General features: G+C 42.1%; 1 protein-coding gene across 1 annotated transcript in view; it reads right to left on the reverse strand.

The window, feature by feature from the left end:
- UBE2Q2 (ubiquitin conjugating enzyme E2 Q2) overlaps positions 1-20831 on the reverse strand; it is a 47632-nt gene extending 26801 nt beyond the window's left edge. Inside the window, exons 1-3 of the mRNA XM_057424159.1 lie at positions 20648-20831; positions 19149-19203; positions 6326-6430 (exon numbers count right to left, since the gene is read on the reverse strand). The gene's annotated coding sequence lies outside the window, so the exon portion shown is untranslated. The remainder of the gene's footprint in view (positions 1-6325; positions 6431-19148; positions 19204-20647) is intronic.
- Positions 20832-22025: the final 1194 nt, after the last annotated feature.

Genomic DNA, 22025 nt, shown 5'->3' on the forward strand with positions numbered 1-22025 from the left:
CCAAGAAAAATCTAGTCACTCCAAAATATTCTACGTCTAAATCTTGCTACTGCCAAGTCTAAATGCTCTCATTTTACCCTACTGCAAGTGAAAATTGAGCCTCTCCAGGGTTAAGAACTCCTTTCCAAGCAGTGACAAGCAGATGTTGCCCTCATGCTACCTGAAAGCTTCAATGCTTTTCCTTTCTCCAGCAGAATTCAATACTGCTGGTTAATAAGAATGTTACATATTCAGAGGCCACAAACTGACATACCAGCCTGCACTACAAGAATTATGATGTTCTCTCCATCATATCGCATTTGCTGTTTCTGCATCATTCCAGACAGCCATCCTTCACTCAAAAATAAAGGAGGTGACACCAAAAGAACTGGTGTATCAGCAACACATTTCTTCTGAATATACTCAAGAGATGTGATAGTTTTATGTTGCCAGAAGCTTTCTGTAACAATCACTTTTCTCACCAGTGTCAAGACTCTACACCTGTTTGAAACTTCCTGGGCGTCTGAAACATCAGGAAGTCTTTTAGCAGGCAGAAAGCAGCTTAATCAAAAAGTGAGGTGGTAGATAAAATCACAGGTCTTAGAACTATTATCCTCGATATAGGTAAGATGCACTGCTGCACATAATGTTGAGAACATTTTTCCCTGCATAAACAACACTGCATCATGGAGAACTGGAGAATCAACCATAAAATTTCAGGAACTGTAATTTTCTTGCACGTAACTATGTAAATTTAGGAAGCCATTCATTTGTTCACCTCTGTTGTGAGGCGTACCAAAGAAATCTAAACAGCTGGGGAAACAACAGCCCCAATGGCATTTGGCTGGCCCAAAACTTAGAAAAGTAGATGAACACAACATTAGGTGCCCCTCTACAGAAAGGGGCAGGAAGGGCTGAGAAGAAAGTGAAGCACTGCTTCCTGCTCTGCTTCCTCCGCTCCCCATGAGAAACCACCTGAATTGCGAGGCAGGAGGACCCCTTGCAGCCAGGACCTAACACATTGTAAGCTTCTCTCACTTCTTTCTGAGCACAGCACCACTGTGAGGTACATGAACGCTCAAAGCAACAAAACTGCTGGCACAGCCTGCACCAGCTTACAAGCAGCTGTGCCTGCAGTAGCGTCTTCCTGCCTCTAGCAGCACACTGTCACCTTCTCAACTGCACTGGCACCAGTGACCACACAACCATGCAGCAGCTTACAAGCTCCATGCCAGATCAATTCATGATCACCAACTTCAATTCACGAGCACCAACTCCACCACCAAGGGGAGGCAGGAATGGATAGCTAAGGGCAGGACCCCCTCTCTGGCAGCAGTCTACTCTTAGTGGCTAGCTTAATGCAACTTCTAAAGTGCAGTTTCAATTTTATAGCCAAGTTGTTTTACTTGACCTCAGTTTCTACAATGTGGAAAGGTGGCAGCAGAGTGAAAAGCTGGTCCTGTCTCTACAACCCTTCTTCCTCATTGTTACGTTTTTCCTATACTGGAATTCATTTCATACCCTTGATCCTTCTGCCATGGATCACTATCACTGTTATCCCTTATGCTATGGTCACGTGTATCAAAAATCATAGGATAATTTGGGCTGAAAGGCATTTCTGGAAGTCATCTAATCCAACCCCCTGCTCTAAGCAGGGCATGGCATGATTTGGTATGTGTGGGTGGCACATGAACAGACTGTATCAAAAGGGATAGCAGGTTTCTGCCATGTAGGAATAATTCACATGCATTTCCAGGCTAACTTCACATGCTTGGCTGATGTAAAACAAATGCTTAACATGTGCTTTGCTGCTACTGAAGGAAAGTGGGCTATCAGTGAACCAGTACTTTCGCTGTAATACAAACTGCCTAAAGCAGAAACTAAGCAGGAACTCGGATGTATAATCCGCAAGGTACTAAAGGAGCAATGTAAATACCTGTCCTGGGTTCAGCAGTAGCAGTCATGTTTTTCCTTTGTGTTAACTGGTGCAGTGCTGTGTTTTGACTTCCAGCCTGGGAACAGTGTTGGTGAAGCCGATGTTTTCGGTTGTTGCTAAGTGATGTTTACCCTGACCAAGGACTTTGTGAGGCTCATGCTCTGCCAGGGAGGAGGGGAAGCCGGGAGGAAGCAGAGACGGGGCGCCTGACCCGGGCTAGCCGGGGAGGTATTCCATACCACAGCACATCATGGCCGGGGTGAGGGGTAACTGGGAGTTACCCGGAAGGACACGGGCTTCCGGGTGGAACTCGTTTTCTTGGCCGGTGGTATCGTATTCTCTTCCCTTGTTATTTTCCCTTATCATTGTTTTAGCTGATAGTAGCGGTGGTGATTTGTTGCTGGACTGTTCTTGTCTCAACCCGTAGGAGTTGCACTCTCTCGATCCTCCTCCCCGTTCCTCCGGGAGCGGGGAAGGGGAGAGCCCCGGTGCGGGGGGGGGACACACACGGACCTCGATTGTTGTCAGCTCGGCACCACTCACTGGGAGTGAGTGAACAAGTTACCTGACTGCGTTTAAACCACGACAATACCCGCATAAGGCAAATGCTCAAGTGACCAAATACAATAACAAAATTATAACCTAATTACATAGATTAGAATTAATATGAAAATAACAATATATAAATATATATATAAAACAAATAATAACTTTTAATGCTTCAGGAGTTCTCAGAAGTTGGTAGTTCTCCTGGACAACATAATGCTGGTTTAGACACAAAAACACCTTGGAATTTTTTTCTGCTTGCTGTGTTAACATCTTGCAAATAGAAAACAGTTTAGAACATTTTTTCTGAAGCCCATCTTACATTAGGAGGCCTTTTTATGCATTAAGGGATCTTTCTAACACCATATGAGAGCATTAATTTTAGGACAGCTTTAATGATATTAATATACTGCTGGATGCACTATGAAGCACCTTGTTTTCTATCACCAAGAAACATGGGCTTCAGTAGTCTAAATATAGGCATATTTATTCTTCCACATACATCTATCTACCTATATACACACACTATATTGATGTAAAAATAAATGAATCAATAAATCTTAGTGCACCACCGAAGTAAACTGCTGAAGAATACAAGAGGAAACAGAGAGAAGAAATAACTGCTGCTTGGAGTGTGACCACTCTGAGCTACCAGGCAGTCTGTGACAGTAACTGGGCTCACACTCAGCAGCCGTGGGCAGTTTCAGTAAATAAAGCACAGCTTCTTCCTGCATTTTGTCTCTATGAACCCCAGTACATGATTAGTTGCTGCTGCACTGGTAGCCTGCAAGAGCCAACGTTCTTTCCTGAAATGCCATCATGTGGGACTAAATCTAAATTCTTAATACAGCAGCAGTGTGCTTAGGGACAACAGCTCATCCAAGTTGTACACACACTTATGCCAGGAATTCTATACTTCTGGCATCTTCCACGCAAATTTAAGCCCTCAAGGTTTGGAGAGCATGAGAAGTAAAAGCTGTCCATTTGAATTTAGACCCATTTCACTATTGGCTTTAAAAAGAAAACGTCAAATCATGTATAGCTCTACTTAATAGCCCATAAAGATTTGAAACTAAATTTGCAACTATAACTTCCACTATCTAATATTATTATATAACGATTATATATAACTATTCTTCTATCTATAACACAAGAACCATGAAATTGAAGCAGGATTTCTCTTTTGCTTGACACAACCACTAGAAGGCAGCTCTCAGTTTCACTACCTATGCATCTCAAGTAATGCTGATGTTCAGATGTGGAAGGGAATCCAGGAGACACTAGGGGTCAGAGCGAATTCTGTAGCCCCTTCATCTGCTGACTTGAACTTGTTCAATCTGGACAGTCAGGCAGCTAAAGCGTCCAAACCTACTGCTACCAGCACTGATCACATTCTTAACCTTTCCACATGTTTAGCATTTTGACAAATGCTCATAGCAAGCAGCACCATGCTGATCCCAAGGGAAGTAACAGTTTCAGACCCACCGAAGATCTTCCAAGAAAAGTGGGCATGATTTTAACATAGTAAAAGAATTTTCCTTTTAACATGTCAAACAGCAAGGCTTCCATACATATATATCCCTGTCAAACTTTTATGCCTGAAGAGCATGCTCTTCAGCTTCCCAAACAGGTGATACCTGACAAAAGCAAGGAGAAAGGCCAGAATAACCCTTAAGAATGCTTAAATGAGGATACATGTGCTAGCAGTGCTTTGAGCACATGGTCGCCATGCTCTGTTGAGCTTCTGGGAAAGTCCAATGCAATTTCCTATTCAAAATTTGAGTGTTCCAATGGCTTTTTGAGTTCAGAACAACATGCCACAAATGATGCCCTAGCTGCAATATATTAAATATGAACTGATTTTGAACATTCTAAAAGTTTAAACTGAACTAAGCAAGTTTTTAGGAGACAGCATGATAAATCAGAAGCTTCTGGATTTCTGCATGTAGTCCCTTATCCCTTCCTACCTGGCTCCAAGAAGTCAGCATGTAAGTTCCTCCAACACTGTTGGACGGGAGGGAGGGAACTGCACAGGCAGAAGTTGTAGGGAGAAAAAACTAACCCAAACACACAAAACCAAGCCCCTTGAGCAAAAAAACAAGTCAGATTTTGTAAAGTATTTGTCTCTTCAACCACTCCGATCTGTCTTCATCTTGGCATAACATGATGTGGGGTGGATTCCTGAGAAAGCAATGGGCCATCCACAGGTGTCTATTACATCAACCCATCAGCTTTTACACGGGCAAGTACAATCTTGATATCAGAAGCTGTTTTCTTAAAATGTACATGAGCAATCTATGTGCAGATGCAATTCAGCACAGCACGTCCTATGCATGTTTGTGATAAAGCTTTCTTCCCTATTGCAAGCAAGCCTGTAGGTAATTAAACATAGGAAATATCTTGTTTAAAAGCTTTAGTCTGAAGCTACCAGCCACAGCAGCTTCAAGCTGGAAAATCTTCTGAAAAGTCTATTGAAGAAAAAAGGTGATTTGGTTGTATTTTCTGCAACTATACTGGCATAGGTCTTCCTAGGCAGATGTCACAAACACTAAGAGAGCTCACATTCTTCTGAATATAGTTTAGTCTAAAGTTTAGGTTGCAAGAAGAAAATACACAGCTGACATTAGGTCACCTGTGATCAAACCTGACACAGCACATTAAAACCCTAATGTTCCTCTGCAGTGCCCCTTTGTTTTTAATTATGGCAAGGCTATGAAGACTCTCACTTACTTGTTAGCTTCCCAATTATTCCTGCTAAAAGTCATATGCACCCTAAATATCCTTTAGAAACAGAAATTTACACATCCTTATCGAAGATCAAGTGTGCTTGCTTAACATTAGCCCAGACAACTTTATAGGTCAGCGATTTCATGAGGAAAAACATTCCCAATTCTTTCCAAGACCAGGCAAATACAAAGGCCAGCTCATAATTCATACAATAAGCAGTATTCTGCGGGTTTGCTCTGCATGCATCATGAGCATTCATGTGTTTGTGTACACAAAAATAATCCCGAAACGTTAAAATCATCTGTTAATAAAGATCATTCTTAAGGGCTATTTAATATCCATAACACTAAATTTGGAGAGGAAAACCAACACTTTTAACACTGAATTTGTCAGTAGGCTGCACTACTGCTCTCTGTGGAACAAAATACATTTGCACTGAGATGTATCCCTAAGTAATATTCAGGGACGCTTTCTCTCCCACAGAGAATGGGAAGTTAATTTTACATATATATGTATAGTTTACATATATATACACACACCCCTCTTATCTCTAGATCAAAAGGGTACTCAAATAAGACATAATGCCTGATAGTTTTCTGAAATACAAAACTACCATTAGAATCTGTGTAAAGACCTTCTTTCAGCAGCAATCATCCAAAGTCACAACACTGTTATCACTATCTAAGGAATGTTCTGATGCACCAGAAGCTATCGAGCCAAGGTGTCTTTACTGAAACCGCAAATTCTTTCTATTACAGTCATGGTTTGAAGACTACACATGCTCAAGGACACAAAGCTTTTGCCTCCATAACTATCTCTGTGCAAAGCAACCTCTAGAAGCTATTCAGCGATTTTTAAATTCTCAAGCATTTCACTGCATAATTACTTCAGAAAACTTTAAACTGTGTGATTACTGGGGCTGAAATGTAACTTTTTTTTTAAGAAAAAGCATTTAAGTCATCCTCCCCTCCTTGCCCCAGATCTTTTGGATTACTTTTGGTTCATACGTTTTTTGGAACAGAAATTAGTATTTACGAACACCCCCACTCCCCCAAAACCCCAAACTGAACTAATTTGATGGCTTAATAATGTGACAAAGCTCAATGAAGACCCAAAACAACCAAAACACTTGCTCACCAGAGTATTGCTCTTCTTAATATCTTCTAAACGCTCTAAGACTGAAGTCAGGTTTGGGTCATCTGATTCTACAAACCATATTGGTGATGAAGAGGGGTAAGACTCCTGTTAAAAAACAACACAAAAGACCCAACAAATAAATAAACAAAAAAAAACACAACACAAAACTATAAAGCTTTTAAAGCTCATTCACCCCCAAAATTCCACAACACAGTATTAACATCACCTTTTATCTCACTCTTAAGTCAGGTAACAGAGAAGCTCTTAACACAGCAGTTTTAGGCAACACAAGAGAAGCTGAAAGAAATCCAGCCAACTGGTTCTTCTCGTATTTCATCCTATTTTCATCTTTATCAGATGATGGACATAGATAAGAAACAGTGCTGAAAAGCTTAAAACCCTGGGGATGGGTGGAGCAGGAGGGACAAATGTAGGAATGTTGGAGATGTGATCATTACCAAACTATGAAATCACAACTAGTACACATCAAAGATTAAAACTAGATGGGTGCCAGTCTGTCATAAAAACACAGATTCTTCCAAGTAAAAGCTGTGAAGGCAACAACACCTGGAGCCTCCAGATTGCCTTCTCAAACAGCACCATTCAAACCATTCCAGCACTGGCCCTCAGACAGAGGCAACACAGCTCAAGTCCATCACACAGTCCATCCATAGCTCCTGCCTCATAGGGCAGACCAACACTGAGATCATGATTCCAAAACCCTGCAATTTGATCTTTGTACCATCAAGGCTCATAGAGGACTTTCCACTATTGAAAGATTACTCAAGCAATGTATTATACACAAGTCTATTGGGAAAGCTTACAGACTGACTCTCTTCCATTGTCACAGTTGTACAGTTGTCAGGCAGGTGCCAACACACATCTGAATGACAGTGAGATCAGATGGGTTCACAGGATTAGAAGTACAGATGATTTTCCAGAACAAGCCACGCTTAGGGCACTTACAACACATGGAACAGGTGTGGCCCGCAACCGCTCATACAATCCATGACAAGTGATTTCCCTTTCACTCAGCTGCCACAGCATGCAGCTCTTCCAAAGGTGCTCGGAAAACCCTTGCTATGGAAAGCAGACAAAGTCATTTGCCTCCTTTCTAGAGGCTTCAAAACACAATTCCATTTTTTTTTCCTAACACGTTTGGTAACGCTGTGAGGATGGAGGAAACCACGTAGCTTCCAACTCAACAGCAAGTGTCCCTTCGGATCACTGACAGGTTTGGATTACTTTATTTTCTTTTGGTTAAGGCATTCTCTACTTCTCACCCATTTAATTAAATTCTAGTAGCTGAGGACAAATTGCTGAACCTCAGTTTTATCACCCAGATATTATCTTCATATCCCCAGGTCTTACTAAATAGCAGGAGGGAATTTTCATTCATTTCCCTCACTGCAGTTTAAAGGAAAAATTCCGTATTTCTCATTCCAGCAGCAATAAATCATGCTTTATTCTCCAGCACTTAAGAGTCAAGGTTCCTACTGCTACTCTGATAGGTGACTCCACCACATACTTAGGAAACTACACTCTTTCTTGACTGCATTATTTTTTGCTTTGTAATTTTCAAGACAACTGTAAGAAGCTTCACAGGAAGAAGACAACATCCCTACCTGAGTAGTAACACTACTGGGCTTTAGTGATTCCCAAGCAAACTTAGCCTTAGCAACCTCTCAAAGTGCAAGTCCCAAAAGAAGAATCCAGACCTTCATAACCTAAACTAGCTCCTGTCATTTCAAAGATGCTGGGTTTATCAGACAGCAGAACACGAGGCATTTGAAAACTAGACAAAAAGGCAAGCATGTTACAATTGGCATTGAATGATACAAAGCTTACTGCCTAACTGACCTTCCAGCTGAAGAGCTGAACCTCCTAACAGAAACTGTGTGATTAGATCAAGGACATCAGCTTTGGCAGAACAGACCATCACACTCCAGGCATGTTCTAGCTCCAGAAGTCCAAAATCCCTGCCTGAAAACTGCAGCCTTTGCATTAACTTATTTCTAAACAAGCTCAATCCCCCCAGGTTTATATTTATTTTTGAAATCACAGCCAGCAAATACCTTCAGAGAACACAATATTCCTGGTATCTTTACGTAAAGACAAACTGTTTATGTCCTTTAGCTTCCCTTCAAGGCACACCATAGACCAAACAGAGACCTTAGGACACCTATTCTTGATAGGCAAAAAGGTTCAACTCCCATCTGCCACTCAGGACCCAAGCTATTATTTTTTAGGAGCTACATTCCACTAAAATCATTCCAGGTTTTGTACTGGTATTGTCTCACTCTCCTTATTCTTAATAACACACAACCCACCTATAAAGTCTTCTGCAATAGTGTAATATTCTCACCTCAAAACGCTGGATCTTTATGCACAGGACAAAATCAGAAAGGAAACTCTGCTGTGACCCTACTGCCCAAAGATTTGTTTGAGCCAGCTGTTTTTGAGGCCTGAACTGCTCTGGCAAGCTCAATCCATTAAGGGAAATGAAATAGGGTAAACACTACTAGCAAGACTTGAGATTGCACCAACATCCCCCATCACTAAATACAAAGAACAAACAAAACCCCTTCCAAGACTTATTGAGCCATCTGCTTCTTGAAATCTTCATTAGGATAAAAATATTCTCCAGATACAGTCAACATTTGAAATGTGCATTCTCTCAACAGTTATTTTTGGCCTTTTTTAATCAAGCATTTTTATATATGTTAGTCCAAGCAAGTCTATTAATTGCAATGATTTCTGTAAGATAGACGTCTGTCAGTCTGTTGCTCAAAACCGAACCTGGAATCTGATGCTGCTCACAGAGTAAAGCTCAACTCTTCACTGTCTACATTCTTTTCTGGCAACTCTGTTTCTCCTCTACCCACCAGAAGGACTTAATGAACGAACCCACAGTAGAACACTTGCTGGTTCCAATCAAAGTCCCTCCCAGTCTGGGGGCCTACAGAAAAATCTCTTCCAAAACACCTGCAGCAAACCCTTTGTCAGAGCGGGACATGACTGACAGTGCAGATTTGATAAACAAGCAATGCCACTATGTGTTTAATTTCAGTGGCCACTTGAATGTGCCAATGCCTTCTGTCCTGAATGACAGGCCTTCCTCCCTCTTTGCTCTCATTCTAACTCATTCCATTTTTTGCAATGAAAGCAAAAGCTTCCAGTTGGTGGCAACACTTTCTAATTCTTCAGACTTACAATGAATATGTTCACTTAACTAATTAAAAATGCATACAGCACTAAGCTTCTCAGGGTCTGTAAGCTGTATTTTTGGAACAGCTGAATTTCACATGGAGATGAGTCACTATATTTTGAAACAGAGAACTCACATACAAAATTCAAACATTCTGATCTCAAGATTTAAACAAGCTCATGAGTTTGTAACACCATAACACGCAATGAAAAACTAATGTGGCTTGTAAGGTCAAATACCTGAACTAAACATAACCTAATTCTGTCAAGAGACTTAAGTCAGCTTTTCCTTCCATATCTGCACCCTATAGAGAGATGGATTTAAGTTGTTATGTCATGCAAGGAACACAAGCTTCTCAAATACAAAAGCAGCACGTTGAGAGAGGAACCCTAGAATAGTAATTATTTTATTACTATTAATTCTCAGTGGCTAAAACCCCATCACTTTTGGCCTTTCACAACACACCTGACATACAATGATGTTGTGTAATTAGCTTAGCTGCACAGGTATCACCCATATTAAGTGTCTGAGATGTTTTATGTAACTGCTGTAACGTCACATTTTCCTGCTCGCTAGAAGTCAAAGCAAAAATTCATCACAAGGGGCAAAGGCCCCAGTGGTTCCACAGGCTAATGCATGCTGTACAGCTTGGAAAGCAAATGCAACTGCTCAGTAAGACATGACATCACACCTCGCATGTACCGAGGCCCCAGGACAAAGGCTGGATGTTTACAGCCAACCCAGATACAATTACAATTCATGGGATCATCATTTCTAGAGAATCTTTGTATTAACACCAGGACAGACTGGGAGCTTTGTCAATACAAATGCTTCTGTAACAGAATGCAGCAAAAGAATTTAGCCTGCTAATAAACACACAGAATACAAAGAGACTAAAGCCCCATGCTCCCACCACTGGAACAGTTTCCAAACCTATTGAATCATTTAGGAAAACCACAGTGTATCAGAAGAATCCACACAGCATCTCACTGCTCAGATGTTCCACTGCATCCTCTAAAAAAGGGTCTACTTATATTTTGCTAACAATTTTGCTTACCAAAAAAACAAAGGCAGCAAAAAGTGACAGCAGATACCAGAAACACATACATTAAGACAGCTTTTCCCGGATACAGATCTGTCAGCTAAGTATATCCTATCTAAGCTTTCTCATCCTTAACAAAAGCCTGTTTTACTTGCAGTGTTATATAATCTTTATCCTGTTCTGTAAAGCTACAGCAACAGCATTTTGATGTAAGAGACTTTAAATGAGCTCTTTCTAAATCACACCATTTCAACAGTATTGTAGAAGTTCCTAAATTAAAACAGCACATTATGCTCAAATCCCTACAACTAGCATAACCTGTACACACAGTTTGCTATAAGGTAATAGTGCAACCATTTTGTCACAGCCAAATGGTAGGAAAGCAGGTTTAAACACAGATCTTCAGCATCATCATGTAAATATCACAATTACACCCTGACAGATCTTTTCTTTAATTTCCCAATCATGTTAGATTAAAAAGGGGGGGGAGGGCTTTCCTTTTAAAACTCCTTCATATACTGGCTGAACAAAGCTCAACCAATTGGATTTCTTTTCATTCTAAGTTTTTGCAAAATCTCCATCACTGACAGAACACAGTTCTGTCCCTACACCAGCTACAACTAAAACTTATCTGATTTTCATCAGCACTTTCAGCTTGTATCTTCTTGGTCCCAAAACGGTTTGTCCACCTGCCTTTATTTCCAACCAACAGAAGGTCAAACCCACAGATCTTTTAAACAGATTAACTGCTCTGAGAAGGCAAGCAGGAGACTGCTCTAGTTCACACAACTCCAGGTGACAAAGTCAGCCAATCCTACTGTAGTAAGACTTCTCAGAGGACTAATAGAGTCTTTTCAAGGTGAACATATTTGCAGCTATAAACAGTCAAGTAACTGATCTCAAATCACAGATGTCTTTCTCCCAGCAGACACCTTGATGCTACTAAGTTTGTTTGAATCAAATAGCAGGATTTGATTAAAAAAACAAAACCAAATCAAGTCCCACTGGTTAGGGATCATATACACATCCTACATGAACATTTAAAACAAATACTAGAGATTAAACTCTACAATCAGCTACAATTTGGTACGTACTATCTGAAATGAAGTCAATCATTCCCTACTTGTGAATTTTTCAGCTGTGTCAACTGCCTTTAGAGGGAAAAATACCCATGGAATTAATATTAACAAAAACATCAGGATTTGAGAAGATATTCTTAGAGCTAAAGTTGAGCTTGACATCCATAAACCACTGATGCTTACAGCTTCTTGAAAAGAAGTTACTCAAGTTACTAAAACTTAAATATGCATTTTCAAACATCAAGACATCACCATTTTCTCTGTTGTACAGACAGAGTTATTGAACACACTATAACATTCTAACATTTCATTTCCAAGTTCAAGTGAAAATTTGCACTTTTACATGTAAAAGATATGTCATTTCTATAAGAATCCAGGAGTTCAGAGATCCAGGGTCCTAAAAAGACAAGAAAAGTGTATGCAATGGGGGTGGGCTTAACATTCAATTTAATACTGGAGGTAGGAAGAAAGCAAAGTGAACTTTATCCATCTCTACTGAACAAGAGGAAAACTCCAAATTGTTTTTCCTTTTCAATTTTAAGATTGCACGCAGCATACTATTAACTTACTCAATGCATATAAACAGAAGGACGTCTTTTATTCGCTAGAACTCACCTAAACAGAGACCACAGAAAGCAAGCTTGTATTAGCTTTCATTTTCTTATACTCCTCCTGAAGTCAAAGCCTGACTCAGTTAAACAAGGATACTTTTTACAACTCATGCATTTATTTGGTGAGGTACCAAGTTCCACTGACTAAAATATACGTGGTTTCTCAAACACAGAAAATTACTGCAATTCTACCCTCAAGTTTAATGACTGTTTTGACAGCCACAGCCTATACAAGACCATCCCAGGTGGAGCAGCATGCTTTGGTCAGACCTCTGAAGCTTGCAAGAGCTTAATCATCTTGCAGCTTTGCAGGAGGTAGGTGAAAGAATCCCATAATCCTGCTCTAGGTAGGTTCTGATAATACACTCATCACTGCAGAACTGAACACCTTCGGGAGCACAGTAAACCAACACAACTAACAGGGTCATGGTTTCCATCTCCCACACACTCTCCAGGGAACGAGGCAAGCGTAGCACAGCATCCATACCGATTCCAGTATGTCAAACTGCACATAACCTTTGGAAAAACAGGTTTATCACACTCCTGGTTGCCACAATATGATGCACTCCAAACAAAAGGCCACCGACAACTTGCTGTCCAGTATAACATAGCTACACAGAATTGAAATACAAACTTTGAGCATAAAAGCAAACAAGGCACTTTTCTGATAGAATCATAGTTATTGATCTTTACTGCGACGCAACATTTTATTCTCCAGGTCACCATCATGATGCAGCCTGCCATCTATCCAAGAAATTCACAGAAAAGAGAAACACTCTAAACACTTCTGTACAGACCCAGTGTAAAATCCACCAAATTCTAACACGCTGTGACTCAAACGCAACTCTTCTGTTAACGTGAAGCATGATTTAGCCAACAGCATAGCAAGTGACAGATGTTCAGAAGCAGCATGTAGTCTCTGAAAATTAAAACTGTTGTTGAGGACCAAACCAACTAAGTGAGCTAAGGAACATTCCTTTGCCAACAGTAGCAACAGCAACAATAAAGTTACAGATCATCCACACTGAAAATCGAGCAAAGAACACAACATCACTGAAGGCTGACTTGCTTATCAGGAAGAACGTTGTAGAGCCAAGACTGGAATCCAGATTTTCACCATAGCGCCTCACAACAACCTGTTTTGTTCCTCACACACAAAACCCCGTGGTGTGCCAGGACTCCCATCCTGACAGTTGTCAGAGGATGGGTGCTGCAGAGCCCTCAGCCACAAGCAGTTCTCTTCTTCAATGTGTGCATTGTACATGCACTCATGCTGCCAATGGTTCACCTCAAGCAGACAGACACATGTGCTACAGAGAAAGGTATTTTGCAAATCTGATTCTCTCACATTCATTGATTCTCCAACACTTTCTCTACCAGTAGCACAGAATCTTATGTGCTCACATTCCCAAAGGAAATCTTGTTACGTGAAACAGATTATCAACTCTTTCTAATCATCGGGAGTTACTAAGTACCTACTTCTGCAACTACACAAACAAGCACATTCAGAAAAGGTATTAACATTAGTGTCACAAAGCCAGAGTAGCAAGAAAGGGCTTCTAAGGTGGCTAGAACTAAGGTGGTGTAACTACGCTGGAACATGTCAGTCCTCCCCCAACTTAACTTGAAAAAGGTAAGGTTTCCTAACAGACCTGCTCGTGCCTCTATCACTTAGATACTCACAGCATGCAGTCTGATGTCACTTCTGCTGTCACCCAGAACTTCAGTCTTCCCCTTCCTCCTCTTCATTCTGTTAACCTTCAGGAATTTACATCTTTACCTCTTCCAAAGTGCCCCCTTCCAAAGGCACTGTGCCCTGCCCCCTGAGAACATGTTTCCTCTTTTCCATCTCTTGCCTTCAGAAATTTGCTGTGCTCCAGACACATCTGCAGACGGATGTTTCACTCTCACCCACTGCTAGCAGAGGTCCTGCTGCTCTATTGCTGACACTGGACACCACATTCCCTCACAGCAACACCAACACAGCTGCTCTGACCACTGCTCAGTCACTGGCCTTTAGATTAGAGCCATTTAGATGGAACTTTGTCCCACGCAAATTTCAGTACCACAGAGTTCAACCAGTGTTTACCACTAATCACTTGAATATCGCACTCTTACCCCAGTTATCCCCTGCTCCAAAACTCCAAGCAAGCCTGCGGTATCTTGGGCACCACCGCACAGGAGCACTTTAATTTGCTTCTAATGCCACTGTGCAGGTTCTGTTAGAGTTTAGGTTTCTGCCTTTCTACATACACACTGAAGAAGCTCTTGCAAGATGTGCAACAGTAGTGGACTCTTTCTCTCAGAGGGGTTAAAACATTAGAGAGATTGGTACATCTCAAGAACTCACGCACTCACTACAGTACTGAATACACCAGGATGTCTCATATGCATGAGATGACAAAAAGAAACAAAACATGTAAGGGCATTATTTTAATATCTCCCATAAAGATTACAGCTGGAAACAAGAAATCAGAAGACTTTTGCTAACTGGTATGCCTGCTTCCAGCAAAGATCAACTGAGAACTACTCTGATCAGTGCAAGTGAAGCCAATATGGATACAGGCATGCATGTATAAGATCTAAATGTTAAACAACCTCTCATTACTATAATTAGCCCTTTAATTTTCCAGTTGTCTTCTATGAGCTGGTGAAAGGTCATTTCAGTTTCTCCTATAAAGCTTGCAGCTGAAGAAATACAGTGGAATGCACACTATCATCAACTATCCTGTCTCTTAAGCAGTGTATTACCATTCATAGTCTCAAGGGAAAAAAAAAAATAAAGGAAGTAAAAATCAACTTCAGCCAGGAATTCAGGGGGCTGCAACTTTCCAGAAGTACATACAGGCAAACAACCTGACAGCACTGAACGGCAGTCTACACAGAGGCAAAACTACATTAGTAGCTATTTCTGTTAGTCAGCTTCAACGAACATTTGTTGCTATCCAGAAGTTTTGCCCCCTCTCTTTGTTAAAAAGACTATTTAAAGAACTGCCTGCATCTTTGTATCTTCCATTCTCCTGAAATTAATTTCATTTTACAAGAAAACTCTTTCCAGTTAGTCTAGTCCAGCTCTCCATTTAAGCAGTCACTGTCACCAACCAGACCCTGCTATAGGCCCACCAGACTCATGTCAGCTGGGGTACTCTACACAGGAGCTATCCCAAGTGCCACTAAGGGCTCAGCAGCTTGGCAAGCAGTTCTCCTCTGTCGGGAATGCTGGCTTCACCAGTCTTCCCCAGCACTTCCCTCGCCCCTGTGCCCTCTGTTGTGGCAGGACAGCTGTTTGTGCAGCCACACAGTCAGCCAGACTGGGAAGTGATCCAGATTAACACTAACCCAGTAAAGAATTTTACATGCCAGCCAGGTCCTTAATCCAGGAAACACAATTCTGGCCACGACACAAGGCACACAGCCTTTGCTGGTCTGTGAGCAACAGCAGTATTAGAGTGCACAGGACACAATCATACTGTGTTCTTCAAAACAACTGTAATTCTGCACTCACGCTGAGAATATCAGCACCTCTTCAATACACAGTATCCCCTGCCATAACACAGAACACACACCTACAGATACAAAGTCTGACAGAATGAAGTTACTCTTTTCCGGAAACACACCTGATCAACTCCATTGGTAAATTCGGATGTTACAGAGCTCCACTGCAGATTGCCGTGCTGAACTGAGAAGTGCCACCTTATTTTCAAGAATAGAATTCACTGTCTACACCACTCCCTGATTTTTCTTATTTCATTGATGAAAAGCTTGGACAGAAAAATCTAAATCTTAGCATGCCCTTAGCATGGCAGATAAAAATCAAGAGCACCAGCACGTGCTCTTGCTTCTTGTAGCAAGAAAAAGGTCTGGGGTAAAGCCAACTACAGCAACTCTAGTTTTGACACAAAGTAAATATCATTGCCAACACAAATCAAAGGCAACTATCCCACACACTCCGACTCCTGTTACAACATAGCCCTACTCTAAATTAATCTCTTTGGAACTAGGGAATATTCAGAAATACAGAAAAATTAGCAGATATCTTTCAGTATTCTGAAAAAACCTCCTGAACAGTTACCATGAGGAAGCATGATGAGTAAAAAGAAGATAATACTTTTAATAAGAACTTCTTTTAATTATCAAAGTGCAGAGAGAGCTCTTTTGAGGGCCACAAAAGTCCCAGTTCAGAAATTACTGTATCGTTAACTCGCAGGAGTAACCCATTTGAAGTAAGTGCAATTTCCTGTACATTAAGGCCTCAACATAAGCCAGCATTTATATTTGAAGTCCATCACTGTGGCTATCTAGGATGCTTTAGGAGCACTTCATACGTTACAAAGAGACAGAACAACAACCTGCAACATCCTCAAGTACTGGATACAGTCTGTCACAGAGCACAGCTAACCTGGGGGGTCAAAATAAGGCCCTGTGTCTTCCAGGCACAAAATACTCCTCCCACTCATTTTTGCAATATTCTTTTTCCAACTGCAGTCTTGGCATACAGAAGAAGTTAAAATCCTCACTCTTTTAGTATTTGTTTGCTTAATTACGATTTGTTAAACAAGACTAAACTTCTAAATTTCTATTGCATAAGTTACATTTGATAACAGTTAACTCACATGCCTTTTTGTAAAGCACCAAGTACCCCTAATTCTAGTTAGAAAAGCACATATGATCAAGATAAAGCTGTGTACGCTTTTATTTAGTCCTGGCATCCATCTGCTGCAAGACAAAAGTCTCAACACCAACTAGAGAATGTCTAGTGACTGGAACTGAACGCCTCATTCATTGTGTGGTTAGTTTGTGTAAAAATAAACAGGCTGTTCAAAAGGTTATCAGCCATCTAGGCATTAGCTAGGACTGTGTTTAGCTTTAAAATCTTAGTCTTTGAAGAACTATTGAATATTCTAATGTACTCAAACATTCTGCATATACCAAACTTATCAAAAGCTTCTCATCCATTCTGGTTTAGAAAGGAAAATAAAGACATCTCCCATCAATTGCAGTTATCTGTAGACAGCAACCTTTTCAAGTCTTTCACAGCAGCTTCTAACTCTGATTTAGCAGCAGGCTATTTTTCAGTGGAAGCACAAGATACTTCTTTCCAGCAGAGAAAGAAGAGTGTACTGGAGCCAGCCCTACCGCCTGTACTGAACTGTTAATATATGAAGGCTATCACATCAGAGCCCAGCATCTGTCTCAGGCAAAATCTGCTCGCACCCAGAGCTAGCACAAACCCCATTCTACCTGCAAGTGCTACTTGAGGACACAGTTTCAATGGTAGTTCTGTGTGTATGGGTGGAGATATTAATATCCAGTTTCTCTCTGATGAGATTATATAAAAAACACAAGATGTTTCACAGCAGCCCAAGTCACTCCTTTTTCTTGCACTAACAAGGATAAGGTTGAATCATTCTAATACACCCTTTGGAATACTATGACATAAGTCTGATAAGGTACCAACCCAAACTACAAGATTCCATTGAAAGACACTGAAAGGCACGATCAACACACACACTCCTCTAAAGCCACTATTTTGATACTGTTTCAAAAAACATGCAGAACAGGATCAATATGTATACTTTGTAATGGACACTTTTATTGAACCTGATGAACTGGAATGCTGCTGTTAAATGAAAACCTGAGAAAAGCAGAAACAAAACTTCAGAACAGAGACACTGCTGTTGGCATAACAGAACGGGAATGTGAACGTACACAGCCTGAACAAGTTCAATAATTAGACAGTTCTCAGGAATAAGCAGCAGTATTTCTGACAGGTATGACTCCACCCTAAAGTACCTCTTTTAAATTAATCTGATTAACCATTAAAGTTCCAATATGGGTCACTACCAGAAATAATGAAGTACAGACTTGGACAAAGTTCGTCTGTCGCTTCGTGAAACAGAAGAGTCATCTCAGTGAGAAATTCCAGGGCAGACTTCTAATCAAACTGTGGAATTTAGACTGGGAAACCTGTGGAGATCCATGCAGCTCCTAAGCAGACATTCTCCCTCATCTCTCCAGGATAATGTTTCCTTTTTCCTCTGCCTCCTCTCTCTAGACTGGAGAAAAGAAAGAGACGCATTGTGAAGACTGGAACAGCTTAGTTATAGGGTCTCTTTTCAGACTTGGTGTAGGTGCTATTGGAAGCTTCCTTCCACAGCAGGTTTTGCTCCATCCACTAACTTCAGCAGCTGTACACACTGCTAGAGAGCTTTCATTCTAGTTAAATACTGAGGTACTCAAACAGAACCACAAAGAAAAGTGATTCTTGAGCTTTGTGCTTACAGCTCCCCTTAACAGGATTCTTGAGCATCCACACACACAATCTGTAAACTTTTGTTGAGTAAGGGGAACATCCTGGTTTGATCAGTATTGCTCCTGGTTATGAGAAGCAGACAGCTAAAGTTACATATTTGCACTGTAAATCCAGAGCACTGAGATAGCAGCTTCTGATGCAAAGGGTGAGTCTCTTCAAGAATATGTATTTACCATCAACTTTACAGTTGTTCCTAACAGCCTTACAGGCTTTTGCATGCTCCTACTGCCATTTCAAGTTCTAGCTCCTACAGTACCTGCAGATCCAGTGAAGCGCAGTAAATAAGACTTATGTTTTTCTGCTTTACTGTAACTACAGAAAAAACTAGAAACAAGAAAAAACTGAGGCCAAGAGACTCAATTCAGTGTGTGTGTGTGCGAGGAAAATCACTTTCGTCACACTTCAGAGTTCTAACACTTGTGTCAAAAAAAAATAGGACACAAGCCCAGAGGTCAGCTTTCTCTTCTTGGCTCTGTCATCTGCTGCCCACTTGTTTCAAGAGAGCCACCTTGGTATCTCAGGTTGCCCTCTCCCATTTATTTTTAACAGATGAGGAAAACAGCCACCTACCTCAAAGAGCCAAGAATTAGTCAACACTGGAAAGCACCAGGCTGATTGCAGACACCTATGAAACGGAAACTTCAAGAAGCTGGGACACAGCCTTTTTTCAAAGCAGAAGTCTCTGCCCTAACGTTTGAAACCTCTCTTTTCCTGTTCTTTTTGCAAGTTCATACGCCACAATTGTAATGGCATGTGAAAGACCCCTTGACCTTCAGGGCAAGTGACTGTAATAGCAGATTGCAGACACTGTTCCCTCATTAGAGACATAAAAATGCCAAGAGTGACCTAAGCCTCTTTCTTGTTTGCTCAGACACACCTTATGCAAAGGCCTACCAGAAAATGAGCATATTTCTTTGTAAGTTAAGAAAGAATTACTACCAAAAGTGGCTACAACAGAAGCAGCCTCAGATGCAGTTGTACACCACAGCACAAACCCAAGGCATCAAACACCATGTTGCTACTGGCTTCCCTGTTAGCTGTCACATGATGAATTAGGAATAACCCACCAAATTCAACTGGCAACTGAGGTGCCCAATCATCAAACCTTTAATTTTACTCTTTAGAGAAAGACTGATGAAACAGATGATACTGTGGAAAGAAACAACTGACTTCTCGGAGATTAAACACCCTCTACTGAATAAAAAGTATCTGAAGGAAGTCACACAATCAATCATCTGATAGGTCATTCTAGAAACAAGAACACCAAAGCATCTCACTTATTTTACCACAGAAAATATAACTTACAACAACGTACCAGTGTCCAGTAAAACAAACACCTGCCCCATGACCATGTCCCAGAACTGACTTCTCAGGACAAGTAACTGTGAAACTTGAAAGATCCTCTTAACAACTCTAACTTAATAAAGCTACTTTAAGGCAAGCAAAGTAACAGTCAAGACTATTAGATCTGCGTGGTTTGCATGCACGTTTTCATCTTTCAGTACTTACATGCATGGTTCTACCTCCACACCGTTTGAAGCTTTTATCCTTTTTTAGGCAAGACAAAAAAGCTCTACAGCTTACCTCCTTCAAACCCAGACCTAGTAACCCTATTTTCAACCAGCTGAAGTCTTTCAACACCCTACTCTTCAGCTGAATCTTGGTAAGGCTTTTAAATTCACTTAGAACTACAACCAGTCTGATCAAAGGGAACCGCCAGCACTTTCCTGAACATGAGTCACAGACCCCGATATAATCAAATTCTTTGGGAAGTTTAGGCCCTAAACTTTCCTAAACACAGAGGATTTTTACCGTAGCACACTTCCGTAGCTTCCCTTCCACCCATACAAAACAAACAGACCCCAAGGAATTTAAGCAGGGGGGCAGAAACAAACCCCTTCAGGTAGCAGTCCCTCAGCCTCACCCAGGCTGCTCAAAGCTCCTTCTCAAGCCTAAACGCCACCACCATAATGCAGCAACTGTTCAGAGGAGTAGGGGCACCGTTTTATCCCCCTCACGACGGCAACAGAGAGAAGTTTCCCGTCCCTCCCGGAGCCCGCCGCACTGACCGGTGTGGTGGGGAGGCCCGGTCGCCGCCGGGCCCGCCCGAGCAGCGTTTCCCCGCCCGGGTCAGGGCGGGCCGCCCGGCTCCAGGCCTCGGCCGTGTGGCGCACTCAGTAAAGCGCTCGCCCTCCGCCTGCCGCCCGGGCTCCCACCGCTCGGGGCAGAGAGGAAACGCGCCCCGTGCCCCTCCGGGACCTTGGTCAGCGCCGCCACCGCCCCGGCTGCCCCGACCCCTGCCCAGCCCCTCGCCCCGCCCCGCTCCGCCCCGCGGCCGCCCTTGGTCAGCGCCGCCACCGCCCCGGCTGCCCCGACCCCTGCCCAGGCACTGGCGCCCCCGGGGCCGGGCAGCAGCGCCCGCTTCCCCGCGGTGTTCCTCCTCCTCCTCCTCCTCCTCCTCCTCCTCCGCCGCCGCCGCCCGCGGTGCTCCTGCCCCGCCGCGCTGTTAGATTGTGCCGAGCAAAAACTGGCGCTTGGGTTCGCACTTGTCCCCCCCGAGTCCTGCCAGCCCTCCTCGAGGTCTGCCAACGCAAACCAGCAGCGCCTGCCCCACATTCCGGACGGATCGGTGCAAGTAAAACTTGGTGTCGATCGTTGCAGGCTGGAAAACAGCAACGCAGAGGCGAAAAAAAAATGTGTTAGTGTTGCATTTAGGCTCCTCTCTAATTGTGCATTTTACCCCCAGAAAAAGCACCGCAAAGCATGAAAGCAGAGTAAAGTGAACGCTTGCTACGTTCAGGGAGCAAGAGGTGCTGCCTCTATTTCTACCAATTCCTGACGCTAGAAAAATCATCTCTGCACCTTCATTTGTCCCTTTCCATCTTAGTTTTGCCTGTAGACAGCTGACAGCTCCTTGGGAACACATGGCATAAAGAGAGCACTGTGATACCAGTTGCAGTTTCTTGTTTCCCAACCAGCTCTTAATTAATGCATTACACACATGCACAAACCTGGAACAGAGAATTGACTTTTTTTTCAACATTGATATTTTATATAAATCTTTAATTCCAGAGAAACTGGCAGCACTTCACAAAGCACAAGCTGAATCTTGTCAAGTGGTGAGAACTCTAATCTTGATCCAGAAACACAGTTATGCACATGCCCAACTCTGAGCATATGGAGTCAGTCTTACTGATCTGTGGGCTTGAAACCTCCTATCTTTCCATCCCAGAGAGCTGCAAAGAACACAGCTACAAAAGCCAGGAAGGGTTGGCAGTGGTTAAATACTCTGAATGAAAGATACCAGAAAGGCCATGGAGGTGAAAGATCTGTTTTTTCAGGTATCATTTGAAAGACTCCCATTATACAGTGTGTGCAACTCACCTTTCCTAGAAGGGCTGAGCTGCATGTTGGCTCAGACTGCATGGCCTGCAAAGTGAAGACAGA

This window comes from Pezoporus wallicus, unplaced genomic scaffold (assembly GCF_028554395.1).
Source record: "Pezoporus wallicus isolate ANWC-B61680 ecotype Strahan unplaced genomic scaffold, APGP_CSIRO_Pwel_v1 contig_9449, whole genome shotgun sequence".
NCBI lineage: Eukaryota > Metazoa > Chordata > Aves > Psittaciformes > Psittacidae > Pezoporus > Pezoporus wallicus.